A 16,324-nucleotide genomic window follows, 5' to 3' on the forward strand; every position below is an offset into this window, starting at 1 on the left:
GCATCACTCCTACGCTCATGTTGCACCTGGTCTGTTTGATTTTAGATTGGCTGTTTTATTATTTTGTCAATAAATGACAAATAATTGCTGCTGTGGGGTTTACAGTAAAAACAAGTACTATGCGTATACTTGAATGAATTCATTCCTTTTTGCAAGGTGGTCTTATTTCCTTTCTTTTAGTCTTTTTTTCACTTCCAGAAAGAAACACAGTCAGCCTAACTTAGTTAAAGTACTACTTATGTACAAATCTCAAGCTTAGTCAAGCTTATTCAGAAGGAACAGGATAAACAAAATATCAACTTGCCTCTGATTTTGTGGTTTAACTTTGATCTTTTTAGTGTCATTATGGCCACATAAACAAATGATCCTACTTGTAATCTGCATCATGGGTGGGTTTTTTTTTATATTCCAGCAGCAGATAATTCAGTTAAGTTGGTAACATTTATATATAAAGTGTGTTTTACAAGCAAGTTGTCACAAAGCACTGCACACAAATTAGAGTAAAACTAAATAAGAAACTTGAATTCCATGAAAACAAGTTAAGATACAGAATAAATTAAAATCAGTATCAACAAAAACACATATTTGCTATAATTTGCTTCACTTCAATGTTAAGATCCTGTTCTTTTAGATGGCTGCTCTTGCGGCTCTTTTTCTAGCTTTACAATGCAGCTGTGTTGCCTTAATTTGAGAAATGTGACTTTAGGTGAATACAGCTACATAAGCAATCGATATGATAGCCAAACCAAAATTAGGACTGTTATTATAATCATAACAAAAATGAAAATAGCAATTATTTATTCATTTCAGAGAGAAACAAAATATGTGACAAGGAAGGTCAGTCCTGTTCAATGTGATCTATTTTGGACAGTTTTGTACCTTAAGTAGCCATTTCCTCCTCGCTGTGCGGAATATAAACCTGGTAGATTGGAGCTGTTAGTATGTTGCTATCTATCTCCAATTTGAAAGATTTCTGTAGCTACGGCGTGTTTTTTCTCAGGCTACAGGAAGCCATTTCGAGAGGTGGAAGGGCTTAGATGGTGTGATGGTCCCGATCACTGGCCAAATGCTGGCGCCTGGGCAGGAGTCGTAAAAGCAGAGACAGAAATAAAAACTAATGGTGTGTCATAGCCAGAAGGGAGGGGGTATACCATGCACTGGCCCCACAACAAACAGCCGTTTCTCATTACCAAAGGGGAGGGCAGGGGGAATGGTAGAGTATGCACCGTAAATTACACATTCATCGCTCTTCCTGACCATAAATTCTTACCCTGGCTCCACTGGACGGAGCTCTCCCTCAGCTCCCACTCTCTTTTTTCGTTCTCTTGTTCCCCGCTCCCATGTTTTCCAAGAGAAATGAATGGTAAATCTTTGGAGTATATGGGTGCCCTTGATTTGCCAAGATTCTTAACACTAAATGATTTCATTACTTTAGCTTGGCTTTTAACCCAGACCCCAGAAAGTGCATCACATCAACAGGGAACACCCTGCTGGACTTGAATGCACAATTCTTTGACCAAATGTAAACAAAATAGTACTATCACTATAACAACCCTTAAAAAAAAAAATCTAACAATGACAAAGATTACTGTTAGAGAGCAACTAAATCAAATCTGTTATTGTTTTCTGATGACATTTGTAGTTAAAATAATCTCAGATCAGAAGATTCAGTTACGGGATTTTGAAATTTCTCATTACTTTTTTTTCTTGTGATCATCATAAATTATTTTTATAAACTGACTCATCTGTTTGATGATTTTGTCAAACTGTTTCCAAGAATGAACTTCCTTGTTTGTGGTATTTCTAAGTTATCCATACAAGTTAAAGTTTATACTCTTATTTCAAAACACACCAAATCTATCTATCTATCTATCTATCTATCTATCTATCTATCTATCTATCTATCTATCTATCTATCTATCTATCTATCTATCTATCTATCTATCTATCTATCTATCTATCTATCTATCTATCTATCTATCTATCTATCTATCTATCTATCTATCTATCTATCTCCTCATATCTTATTTTTATATATTTTGATACTATGCAGCTTCCTCAGAATAACCCATAGTCAATAAAGGCTGTCATATAAAGTAACTGAGCGATGCCTTTAGAGCCTATTTCAGCTGTTATACTTCAAGGGAATTGAGTTTTTGCTCTAAAATACTGTAAGGTTACAGTGTAATGTGTACTGATTTGAATGGTGTTGTGAATATATAACTAAATGCTTATAATTTAACTTAAAAATGATAACATTTGAAAGGCATCTCAGAGATATAAATTTTAATCTGAACTTGAATGCACAGTACACTACAGTAACTTTAATGACTTTAAAGATCAGCCTCTGCAGATGTCCCATCAGCAATCCGATTTGATCATTTCTAAAGCCGAACATACCCTCTCTGTGGCTCACGATCTGAGAGGCCGTTTCTGGAAATCTACAAAAAGAAAATGTCCTATTTGATTCAAAAATATTCCAGAGAATTGTACATCAGTACTGACAGTTTGGCATGTTTGACCAGCAGCAGATATCAATAAAAGCAGGGCTTCTAAATCAAAATAACAGAAGTATTTTGTGTTTTAGGGCAAGCCAGGATGCTTTGTGAGAAAAGACAAATCACAAATGTGCATCTAACAACAGTTAAACACACACGTGTAATGGAAATCAGAACCAAAAGACTTAGTGAGGAAGGACCTTTTCTTTAATATGGAAACTTAGGTTCATTGTTTAGTGCCAGACCCAAACATAGGGGTATTTTAGGGTGTCAGTGGATTTCTCAACTCTGGTAGTCTTCACTCAACACTTACTAAAGAAAGAGGCTGGGAAAATGATTTAACTTGTGTCAGCTGTCAAGTTATTTTTAAGAAAGTTTAAAATATAGCTTGATTTAACTGGAAGGGACTGGCTGAAAAAGGTCGTCAGTAGTTCCTGATACTTAAGAGGAAAGGTTGAGAGATGCTTGTAGGATGGAAGGTATGATACTTGAAGTGCACTGCCCTCTTTTGGTTATAAAATGGTACTACATGTTAAAAGAAGGGACAGTTTTTACAGTTTTTCTCAGTCGCTTTGGCGCGTTTCTCAGATCAGAATTGAAATTCTCATAACTATTAGTTCAACCTCCACAACACTCAGTCATTTGTGCACATCATAGTAGCAATTTCTCCTCTCTCTGAACAAACTGCAAATGATTTTGGACATGAATCAGTTGCTTCCATACATTTCCCTGCTGCTTTCTGATATTTCCATTTGCTTATGTCATGTCAGTCAAAAGTAATCATACCTATGGATGCTGAATAGTCATTCCCAATAAAACTAATAGTCATACATCCATTGCTTAAGTCATCACACACAAAATTGTTGAACTAGTTATCACATGCCAAATATTGGCCATCTGTCAAGCAAATCCTATACCTTTCTGTATCATTGTTCTTGGAAATGTCTCCGAAATTGAACAATTGATCTCAGGTGAATTACAGCTGTCACTCATGAGGAGGCTCTACCAAATGGGTGATTTTATGTTTACATGTATTCTACAGTGAACAAGTGACTGTAGCATATTTTTCTTTTGCACAATTCTGTAGGATTACAAACACTTCTACACAATGGAAATGTGAAACGTACGTATTCAGTGTCTTAGTTACTCCCAAGACTCCCATAACATCTACAGTGACTTTACTGCACATTTCAGATGGCTGTACAGGTAGGCCATAGTGCTGTTGTCAGCATTTTCAGGTGTCACCAATTGTTTTTGCAATGGGAAACACTGAAATTATAAACTGTCATAGTGGAAACATGACAATGCCATTTGACTATCTTGTTCATAAAGATGGTGTCAAGACTTTTCATTTTGATGGCACTGACAGTTTCATTGACATGGATACTTGCTTTTGAGGTATGGATAATCAATTCTGTGCATGTGACGTGCTTTTGCAGGCTATCCACTAGGTTTTGCAGTTTGCACTAATTGTTTTGGGAAATGCACTAACTGCTGTGCAAATGTTAATGGTGTTCTGAGAAACGCACCAAAGCGACTGAGAAAAACTGTAATTTTGATTTGACGTTTGCGTCTGTTTATATGTTTAAATGGTAAAGGTCTGTAAGGTGTGTCGTTTAAAATAAATACACTTACAGTGATCACATACCTTTTTATTAGTAATCATTAATTATTATTTATAATACTCTATTATATTTTATATACAGTGGTGCCAAATTTGTCAAGCAATCATTTGTAAAAATGATTTTTATTTTAAAAAATGTTTTGTATCACTACAAAAAAATTTCATGAGCTTATAAGATCTTTGAAAATGCCTTGCTGAAGACTGTGATGCTGTAACAGTCTTTTACCTTGTTTTTATTATCCTTCCAAAGAGCTAGGCTTTCTCTTTTTGGTCATTTCTAAAGCGGTGTTGAGCAATCGTTCTTCAGGTTGTCTGAAGGTTTTTCAAAGTTTTCCTTTAGACACTGGCTCCTTTGTTGTTTATTTTGAGTCCATATATCTGAACATTTCACAGCTTTTAAAGTGGACACCTTTTTACACCTAACTTCAAAACAGTTAGTTGGACAGGTGGACGACACAACAAGAAGTTGCTGACAGGCCTAACAGCTATCTAACATAGATGAATAATAACTGAAAGTTGCCTAAGAGAGTTTAGGCTGTGTTGGAGAATAAAGGTGGTCAAACCAAATATTTACTTTCAGGCATATTAGAATCTTACAAACTCTCTATACACTATACACCATACACTTTATACACTACTTCATACGTTTAAATTTCCATGCACATATTTTAGTAAAACAGTGCACCCACTTTCAAAGTTCCTATCAAGATATGTGATAGGTCAAGACCAGTGTTGGTCAAGTTACTTGAAAAAAGTAATCAGTAACTAATTACTGATTACTTCCCCCAAAAAGTAATCCAGTTACTTTACTGATTACTTATTTTCAAAAGTAATTAATTACTTAGTTACTTAGTTACTTTTTAAAACGATTTACAACCTGAATAGGTGATAAAGCGATAGATCTTTCAGCCCAATTCTACTTTTTCTGCATAATCCATCATACAAAATGTAATCAAATGGAAAAGTCTCTTTGTAAAACTTGTTTTATTAGTTTTAATCTTTTAACTTTATGCATCAAGCAAAAATTTTATTATATGCAACATTCTCTGACTGGAAGAAATTAGTTTAACATTTAAACTTATTTTCTGCACATTCCAGCACATAAAATAAATTTTTTTGTGTGTGTTTACACTCACTCTTTCAAATAGATGCAAGTAAAACACAGCAGAAAATAAATAAAGTCAAAGACTAGCGGTCCTTTTGCTCTATTTTCACCTGTAAAGCAGGAGTGGCGTAGGCGGAGGTTTACCCTGGTGCAGGTGTGCCGCAGCGGTCAGTGGAAGAATCCGCGAGTTTCTCTGTGAATTTCCCATTACGTCATAGCGCACTCGGTGCTTGCTTGGAAATTTAGGGGTTTTTTTGCTGTAAAAAGAAGTTTTCTTCCCACGCACAATGCTAATGGACGCTAATGTTTTTGTCACTTTTTATGGAATCAAACTCAAAGTAAGGTCAGTACTTCCACGCTTTAAACGCTGCACGCTCATACTCTCTCCCGCACTCGATATATTATCCATTGTTGATCTGCACACAGCTGTTGCCACTTGCTTATGTCACTGTCATGAGACATTCTCGCAAAAAATCACGGTTTTAGTAACGCAGCGTTCCTACGGGAAAGTAAGGGTAATCTAATTACCGTTTTTGCAATAGTAATCCCTTACTTTACTCGAAAAAAGTAATCTGATAACGCATTACTGCCCATCTCTGGTCAAGACTTCTACTGCATCCATTCATCCATTCTCCAAGTTATCTAGTTGAAAGGAGGCCTGGAGTCTATCCCTGCAGCCCTGGTAGGTCACCAGTGTGATGCAGGGCTAACACAGAGAGACAGTCAACACTTTGCATTCATATTCACACCTATGAGTAATTTAGATTCACAAGTTAACCTAACCCCTCTAACTGCATGTTTTTGGGCTATGGGAGGAAGGTGGAGTACCCAGAGAACAGCAAACTCCACATATAAAGATACCAGCCAGATGGTCGATGCCAAATTCAAGATGTTTCTTCGGCTAACTACCACGCCAACCTGCTGCCCTATTCTATATCATATTGCAATTTAAGACCTTTTGGTTCAAGATTGCAATAACTGAATTGGACACAAGAGGGAGGTATGAACACATACAAAATAGGCAATAACAAACAAAACAAACAGAAAGAGATTTTTACAATGGTTTTCATCATAAACAAAGTATTCACTGTGACATTCCAAATAAGCAAGAAAAATGTCCGTTCTGAAATACATTTTGTTAGATTTCAGAAAGTTAGTGAGTCAGAAAAATGGAAAAAAAAAGAGTAAAAAGAAAAGATCTTTGCTGTTACAGGTCAAATGGAAAGATGTACCATATCTAGAAGAATAACTTAAATCATGCGACCCCTACATCATGTTCTGCTTTATTTTATTTTGATGGAAATCTCATTTCTAATTCAATTTTCAAGTAGCTCCAGAAAAATGTGCTTTTCTGGTGACCTTGCTTTTATCACAGTTATGTGACTTTAATTTCATGTCCTCAAATTTTCATAGCACTTTCCTGTAGAACTTTTTTTTTTTCATTTAATTTTATTTACATTTTGTGGGGGCATTGCCAAGCATTTACAGGTTATAAAGATGAATTCAGAATGTGTTTAAAACCTATTCAGTTAGCACTATTTTCCCACATTACAATACTAAAAGAAAACTGACCTCTTGAAATCTTACTCAACACTTAAAGTAGGTTTGAATAAATCCTCTTAAATCACATGAACTTTACAAGATTACCCTCGTCCATGGCTTTGTTGGTCTCTTTTATTCCATCAATTTACTTTATTATTAACTATTTTAACCTGAACAAAAGACATGAATTAGAGGACTGATAAAAAAAAAAGAATTGGAGAGGTTTCCTGGTTTTGTCCATTGCTAAATCTTTCTGACATTTTAAATTACAGTCAATCACGGTCAATCCACTCCTCAAACCTTTTGCATTCCAAAAATCTAATCCCAAACAACTGTTCCATCTGAGCTGCCCAGCTGGCAGCACTAAATGACTGGAGTTATACTGCACTGCTCCAAAATGGAAAGCAGCGCAACTGTGTGACCACTGATCTGACACTGGGTAAATAAAAGCATGCGTGATCAGCAACTTTCCACCTTACCCTTTGCACTTACTTTTCTCATGTCTCAATAAGCCACGAAGTTCAAACACATCCTCCTGAAGAAATGTTTTTGTAGACACTGTTCAATCCCACTGAAGCAGAAAAGTAATCAAGAGGTTCCTCTTTTCCTCTCAGCACATTTGGGTGATTTGAGCCATCTTTCATTGTCTTCCCCAGTGATCTGACCTGCTTTCAACTGCTGTTGTATTTCCAAACAATTGCTGGAGAATCACTGAACCGTGACCTTCTCTCCATTGCTGTCTTGATTCCTGTTACCTCTTGAGTTTTGTTTTGTACTCCAATCTTTCACACTGAAAGTCAAGTGAAGAGTAAAAATAAAGCCCAAAAAGGTATTAAAACTGTATTTATTAACAGCCCATTTCTTTGTTTTCTTAATTTCCACTTTAGCTGCTTTAAAAGGTCAAGCTTTGAGATTCCAAGCTTTCATCGGTACCACTGGTTTCACCTCAGAATTTGTGAGCATTATAAGTGAAAAGATATACTTTTTCTCTCAGTCTAAGTCAAGAACAAAGAAAGAGATGTAAGCAAAGCTAATAATCTGTTGACACAAATCTTTCCTCTCTGCAGGAAAAAAGAAGATACTTTTACTACATACAGAACATTTTATGCATTGTATTGTTTGTGGTTTCACCAGACCAAATACAAAAGAGGACAAAGTTCAAAACCACATTCAGACAATAGATCTTAGTGTCCTTAATGTCCTTCTGTCCCAGGGATGTTCAAGTCTGAACGGCTTTGTAGGAATTTATCACATTCCTGCTTTCCCACATTAATACACTGTTTTAGGTCTGAAACCACATTAAACCCTTAAAAGTGTAAAATGTATGAGGGGGGAGTAAATGGCAGCAGAACAAACAACTTGCACTAACACATTTTGAGGCAAATGTGTGAAATACAGTGTGGGTGTGAAATGCAACAGTGACTGCACAACATTTCTGTAATGCATCCATTACTGGAGCTGTGTTTAGTCATTCTCAGGACATTAAGATTGTCAACGGAGGACAAATCAGAGAGGTGGACACATCCAACTCTGAAGTCTGGAAAAACTTTTTTTGCTTAGAGCATTCATTACGAGACAGTATAAGGAGCTTCCCACAAACAAGCACAACTCCTTGACCTCAGATGGGAGTGAATGGAGAGGACGAAAGTCGAGCCAAACCGCAGAGGCAGACTCCAAACCTCACCAACAAGCACCAGCCCCAGGAGTGTCAGTTTGGGACACAGATGTATATCGTTTTTTTTCCCTCCATGCACAGCAAACAGACCTTCACAACACTTTGAGTAACTACAGCTGTGTGGAGCCTCACAATCTCCTGTGATACTTTGGCTAAAGAGAGTAGGTTTCAGAAGAAGTTTGAGGATGAGAAAGCATCTCTTTTATTCATATCAGTTGTGGGAGATCTCCGATGAGAAATGTCATGGTTACTTGTTCTTTGTTAACACACTCACTATTAAAATATCAATACATTTCGCTCATACGTTTCTTTGTTTATCATTTAACATACGAACATGTTAGAATTTGGTTATTCGTCAGACAATCTGTATAATATTTGCAAGAAGTCCTCATAGTGGAAACATTCTTATTGTCAATAAAAGGACAGGGAGCTATTCACAGAGTCCACAGGATAAACACGGCTCTAATGACTCTAATGGACTCTTGCATAGTAGGAATGTATTTTTCTAGTTATTTTATCTTTGTCACATCACTCATCATCACATCACTTTATATAAGCAATATATTTGATCAGTTCACCATCGACAAGAAAAGAAAAGAAAGAAAAGATTTGCTGAAAAAAATTATGACAACCATGAAAATACTGAAAATATGAGGTCAGCATTGTGTTTAAAAAAACCATTTTCAATTAAAACTACAAATTCCACACTCATTCCATCACTACAAAACCTTGTACACAGATACAAAAATACAGATGCAAAATACTGATACAAGCAATGTATAAATGTGCTAACTTCCTAAGAATAAGTCTTAAGTCTCTCTTTTTATTAAATTTTAACCTTTGTATTTGAACAATCCTGGCCGGAAGGGTTACCAAGGTCATCATTTAATAGCTAACTCACAGATCGGACAGCAGAATGTGCTTTTGTCCCCAGATCCCCAGAAGCATTTCATTACACATCTCAGAAATTTACATTTTTGCTGCTATAACTTTAAATTTCTGGACCTGATTTTCTCAAATGGATTAAATGCAAACCTGCAGACATTGGATTTAATGGGTATGTATTGGAGGCCTTCATTCTGTTATGGGTCTGTAGCCACAGGTGCTCACAGTCACCTATTGTTTTAACTTGCATTAAACATTTAGGTCAGCTAAGCATAAACCACTACTAAAAAGGCCTTGCTTATACAGAGAAAACAGCAAGGATTATCATTCTAGTTAGAGAATGTGCTGTTTGTCTTATCTCATTACAAAATTGCAATATCTAACTCAGTTTGCGTTTTACTGGGAAAAGTAATAAAATAAAATAAAATTATAATTAATAAATTACAAAAACCAAGACACATAGTGAGTGTCCCACACTCTATTTGTAAAATCAATTACCTAGAATTCTCTTTTTGTTCAAAATGTTCCCTGTTAAGATCATACGACCTACATTTAACCTTGTGGTCTTTATAAAAGAGACCACGTTTACTCACTCTGCAACTCAGTTAACCTCTCAATTACATCAATGCTTTAATGCTATTAGCTCGTTAGGCACTGTTGTTTGCTAAGATGTCTAAGACACAGACATGCACATACACACAATTAGAACTCATTAACGATTAGTCAGCTGAGAAGGAAAAAGTCCACGTTTCAGCGACGGAATGAAAATAAATAAATAAAAGTTATTGTGATCCCAGTTGCTGCCAGAAATTTTCAGTTTGAAAGTGGCTATCTGGAGTGCAGGGTCGGGGCATGTACGCAGTAATTCAGTTAAATTAATCCAATCACACAATTAAGAAAATTAGATGGGTTCATAAAACCTTTTTCTGCTATCACATATGGTATCAGCTTAATTACCCTCCCAGAGGTAGTTTCCCAAGGAGTCGCATGGGAAACTAAGATTGTTGTGGAAGGCTGCACCAATGAGCCGAACTCCCATCTGTTCGTTATTTATATTTTATCTCTTTATAAGATCATTGGTGTTCAACATAGTCTAAAGCACCTGATCAAAAAGAGTTAACCTAATTTGTACAGATAACTATTTCCTTCTATAAATTGACGGTAATATAAAAACGCAACAAATATTAGCCTGTAATGGAAATTTCTGAGTCAAAATTGAAGTTGGTCTGATAGCGGCCAAACTTGGTATGGTGGTGTCTCCTGGTACCTACACAAAATTATTTGAAATCAGCCTTACTTTGAATGCTGTGCTGCTAGAGTAGTTGTCTCATGCGTGATTCCCAATATCATGACCTGGGATCAATTCCCAGACAGCTCACTATGGAGGGAGAAGTTCTCCTCTGTTCCTTATGAGTGTTTTTGAAGTGGCTGTGGCTTGGGAGGTAGAGCAGGTCATTTACTAATCAGAAGCTTAATGATTCAGTCCCAATCAGGCTCCTCAAATTTGCAAGCCAAAGTATCCTTGGGCAAGATACTGAACCCTGAAATTGCCTGAGTAGTTCATGAGAGTGCGAATGTTAAGAAAGTACTTATATACAAGTGAAGCAAGTGTTTGTGTGAATGAAGCTTGTAGTATAAAGTGCTTTGAGTTTTAAAGCAAAGCAGAAAGGAGCTCTGTAAGAGGCAGTCCATTTACCATTTTAGCTACTGGATTGGGAATATTTCAGTATACAAGTTAAACTGTAAACTGTCATGATTTGTAACTCCATTTCATCCTGACAGTGCATCATCAAAGCAGCAAACATGCAGTTAAGTAGTCACTGAGGTATCCTTTATTACCAATGACAGAATAATTTCTCAGACATTTGGGGTTAACCCACGTCTGCTGAGGTTACATACTGAAGGCGTGGCTGCGGTGGACCAGTGCACTTCGTCAAGTGGACACCAAACACTGACCTGAAAAATCCTCAGGCCATTGGAGGCCAGGATGAAACCATAGAGATGTATGGCTCACGTTTTAAGTTCTGTTTTTGACAGCTGTGGCTGCTTCTGTGATCTACTGTGGAAAATATTCATAAAGTCTGTTTTCTGTCAAAACTCATTGCTCTTTCGGATTATATGCAGTAATCAAAATACATATTGCATGTTATTGATTTGTTTAACGTACACTGATGTCTTTAGTCTGCAATTCCTAGAGATTCAACAAGGTAATAGAAAGATTCCTCAGAGATTTTGGTCCATATTGACATGATAGCATCACACAGTTGCTGCAGATTTTCTGGCTGCACATCCATGATGTTAATTTTCCATTTTATCACATTCTGAAGGTGCTCTGATGGATTTAGATTTGGTAAATGTGGAGGCCATTTGAATACAGTGAAGTCATTGTCATGTTCAAGAAACCAATTTGAGATGATTTGAGCTTTTGGGCAAGGCACCGTATACAGCCATCAAAAGATGGGTACACTGTAGTCATACAACAATGGACATGCTCAGCAACAATACTTGGGCAGACTGTGGTGTTTAAACAATGCTCACTTTGTACCAAAGGGGCTCAAAGTGTGCCAAGAAACCAATATACCACCAGCACCCTGAACCATTGATACAAGGAAGGATGGATCCATGCTTTCATGCTGTTTATGCTACAGTCTGTCTCTATTGTCTGAATGTTTCAGAAATCGAGACCAGGTAATGTTTTTCCATGTGAACAGTTTGCTGTTTTTGCTGACGCGAGCATGTGATCGGCTAATTAGATATTCGCGTTAACGAGCAGTTGAACAAGTGTACATAATAAAGTGTGAGTGAGTGTGCATTACATATGTTGTGCACGTAGTGATCCTCACTCACATACACAAACGTCAGAAGCCCACTGTTGACTGTGGTGTGAAAGAAGAGACCTTTCCTCCCCCAAAGGCTCTTTTTCAGCTTTTGTTGTGTCACAGCTGAAAAGTGGGCTTTAGACTCACACACTTCCTCTCACACTGTGTGGGAGCATGATAAAAGGGTTACATGAAACTCTGGCAGATGGGTTTACAGAATAACCTAATTTAAAGCAGTTAAAAGGTCATGCAAGTTTCTTCTTGGAGTCATCTTTAGTTGCAGACTTGCCCTTACACATGTTTTTGCGGGAATATTTTACTCAATATTAGCTTTACTTAAGGTTTGAATTCTAATAGGACCCACTGTGGTGTAACCACCTGATATTAGTAGCCATGTTATTTAAACGTTTTTAAATTTAAGCTGTATAAAGTATGTATTGGTAACATTTTTTACGTTCAACATTATCACAGCAGGTTTTGAAGGAGTTCAATGAGTCCAATGAAGGAAATTTTGAAAACTGCTCAAACTTCATAGTCAGTCTGTTTCAATGCCACCAAACCTCTACAAGCGAAACCAAATCACACATTTTAGCAAACAAAAGACCTTTATTACTCACCACAGGTGGGCCTCCCAATATGTCATTAACAGGCGAGACAACCTTCATATAGTAATTGTTTCTCATAGATGTGTCATTTGTGGCTACACCTAAAATCGATACTGTGAATGAATTACTTGAAAATTAACAAAGATTTAAAGTTTCATTATGTAAGAACTGCAAGGCTTATCATTTTTTTGTCTATGCCCATTTCTAAAAAATAGAACAGCTCTGTGTTTTCTTTTTTGCATACTTCTGCGGTGTGAAAAATAGTACTGTACAACTGACTCATGGTGCGGATGTCTAGACACTAAAAAAAAACATGACCTGAAGTTGCTGCAACATCCGGCTTGTTAAAGTTTGCTCAAGTTTTTTTCTTTTCTTTTTTTGTCATTGTGACTGTCTTGATCTTATGGCAAATGAAAAGCGGGAGGATCCAACTGAAAATCAGTGGAAAGAACTGAAGCTCGAAGTTCATTGAAGGGTCCCACAGAAACTTCGGGTTTTGAAGACTGTTTGTGTGGAAGAATGGGCCAAAATCACAACTGAGTAACCCTTGTGACTAGTTTCTTCATAGAGGAAAATCTTGAAGCTGTCATCACAAACAAAGACATTTTGTAAGATGTATTAAATACATTTCAGTAAGCTTTTTCAGTACTTTTCCCAGTGTTAATTTATGGACATCTATGGTTTGATTTCTTGTAAAGTATGAATTGGATGGGTTGTCATCGACATCTGGTGAAAATTCCATGTCAATAGCACCTTTAGAAATATATTTACTTAGAAAAACTGGTGACGTGTTCAATACTTATTTTACCAGTTGAGTGTCCCACTGGGAAGAGGCCCATAGGCAAACCCAGGAGAGAGATTATATCTCTCACTTGCGGTTTGTCCCATGGATGGATGGATGATGCAACCAGGAGGCATTTAAGTCAGAAACAACCCGTAGTTATCCAGTCCAAACCACCTCAACTGGCCCCTTTCAATGTGGAATAGTAGTGGCTCTACTCTGAGATGCTGGTGAATGACTGAACTTCTCACCCTATCTGTAAGTGAGATCCCAGCCACCCTTTGGAAGAAATGTCTGCTGCTTGCATCTGCAGTGTGATTCTTTTGGTCACTGCCTAGAGCTGAAGACCAAAGTTGAGAGTGAGGACATAAATCGACCAGTAAATGGACAGCTTCGCTTTCATGCTTAGCTCGCTTTACCACAATGGACTGGTACATTACTGCAGAAGTAGCACCAATCTGTCTGTCAATCTCCCGCTCCCCTTTCCTCTCACTTGTGAACAATACATAGAGATATCTGAACTCCCCCACTTGGGGCAACAACCCATCCCTGAAACTGAGTAGGCACTACACCCTTTTACAGCTAATCTCATTTCCATTGCTTAACATGTGGCTGCAATCACACCCAGAGTGAGCTGGAGGTCTCCAACTGATAAAGCAAACAAAACCACATCATCTGCAAAAAGCAGAGAAGAAATCCTGCAGCCACCAAAGTTCTCATGATAAAAGTTATGAACAGAATCAGTGACAAAGGCAGGCTTGGTGTAGTCCTGGAATGGACCTGACCTGGCTCTGACTGCCAGCAATATGGACCAAGCTCTCACTGTAGCTGAACAGGGACTGACTGGCCAATAGCAACTGGTCAAGTACCCCATACACCAGTAGCACGTGTAACAGAATTCCCCATGGGATGTGGTTGATTAACTTCCCCAATTTCACCAAACATGTGTTGAGTGGTTGGGCAAACTCCCATAAAATCTCAAATATCCTTGAGAGGTAAAAAAGCTGGTTTAGTGTTCCACGATGAAGACAAAAACAGTTTCTCCTCATGAATTGGAGATTCGACCAGTAGGTGGACTCTCTTCTCCAGTATGCTGGCACAGACCTTAGGAGTCCCAAAAGCTAACCAAACCTGGTAGTACTCTTCCAACTTGGTGACTCTCCTCAGCTCCAGTGTCCACCATTTTCATTCATTCATTTCATTCATTCATTTGATTTGAGAATTACTGCCATGACAAGCACCAATTACCTTGCAATGACAGATCTGTACAGCTACTCTGGCAATGGAGGTATGGGATATGGGCCATTCAGACTCAGTGTCCCCAGCATCCCTCAGGATATGTATTGAAGTTCCTACAAAGGTGGGAATTTGAGATCTTGCAGAACAGGGCCTCTGCTAGATATTCAAAGTGAACCCTCCCTATACATTTGGATACTCCAGCCCTGTCTAACATCCATCCTCATCACCTGATCCAACTCACCACCAGTGTTGGTCAAGTTACTTGAAAAAAGTAATCAGTAACTAATTACTTCCCCCCAAAAGTAATCCCGTTACTTTACTGATTACTTATTTACAAAATTAATTACTTAGTTACTTAGTTACTTTTTAAAAACACGATTTACAACCTGAATAGGTGATAAAGCGATAGATCTTTCAGCCCAATTCTACTTTTTCTGCATAATCCATCATACAAAATGTAATCAAATGGAAAAGTCCTTTTTTAAAACTTGTTTTATTAGTTTTAATCTTTTAACTTTATGCATCAAGCAAAAATTTAATTATATGCAACATTCTCTGACTGGAAGAAATTTGTTTTAAACCTATTTAAACCTATTTTCTGCACATTCCAGCACATAAAATATATATTTTTTTGTGTTTACACTCAGTCTTTCAAATAGATGCAAGTAAAACACAGCAGAAAATAAATAAAGTCAAAGACAAGCGGTCCTGTTGCTCTATTTTCACCTGTAAAGCAGGAGTGGCGTAGGTGGAGGTTTACCCTGGTGCAGGTGTGCCGCAGCGGTCAGTAAAAGAATCCGCGAGTTTCTCTGTGAATTTCCCATTACGGCGCACTCGGTGCTTGCTTGGAAGTTTAGGGGGTTTTTTTGCTGTAAAAAGAAGTTTTCTTCCCACGCACAATGCTAATGGACGCTAATGTTTTTGTCACTTTTGGAATCAAACTTAAAGTAAGGTCAGTACTTCCACGCTTTAAATGCTGCATGCTCATACTCTCTCCCGCAGGCGATCCATTGTTGATCTGCACACAGCTATTGTCACGAACGTTGCACTTGCTTACGTCACTGTCATGAGACATTCTCGCAAAAAAATCACGGTTTTAGTAACGCAGTAACGCAGCATTCCTACGGGAAAGTAACGGTAATCTAATTACCGTTTTTGCAATAGTAATCCCTTACTTTACTCGTTACTCGAAAAAAGTAATCGGATTACAGTAACGCGTTACCGCCCATCTCTGCTCACCACCATCGCCCCTTTTTATATTCATGTGTCCAAGACCTACAGCTGTTGGTCTTGGGGTATGAATTACTCTTTGTCTGGTCCCCTCTTTGAATTGCTATCTTATCATGATGTACAAGTTTGTGTGGCCCAGTGATCCCAGGAGCTAAGTTGTTGGGGGCATTTGCTTCTCGTAGGGTCATCCAAGGCAAACTGGTCTTGGGTGAGGGACCAGGGTCCACAGGTTTAGAACTGCTCAGATTTAATATGGTTGTAAAGCTGTATAGATGGTGTGCAGGAAGCTGCAAATTCTAATCAGAAGAAATAAAACTTTCA

The sequence above is a fragment of the Copadichromis virginalis genome, linkage group LG11 (assembly GCF_057382275.1).
Source record: "Copadichromis virginalis isolate Kocher_CV1m ecotype Utaka linkage group LG11, C_Virginalis_male_GT1.1, whole genome shotgun sequence".
NCBI classification, from domain to species: Eukaryota; Metazoa; Chordata; class Actinopteri; order Cichliformes; family Cichlidae; genus Copadichromis; species Copadichromis virginalis.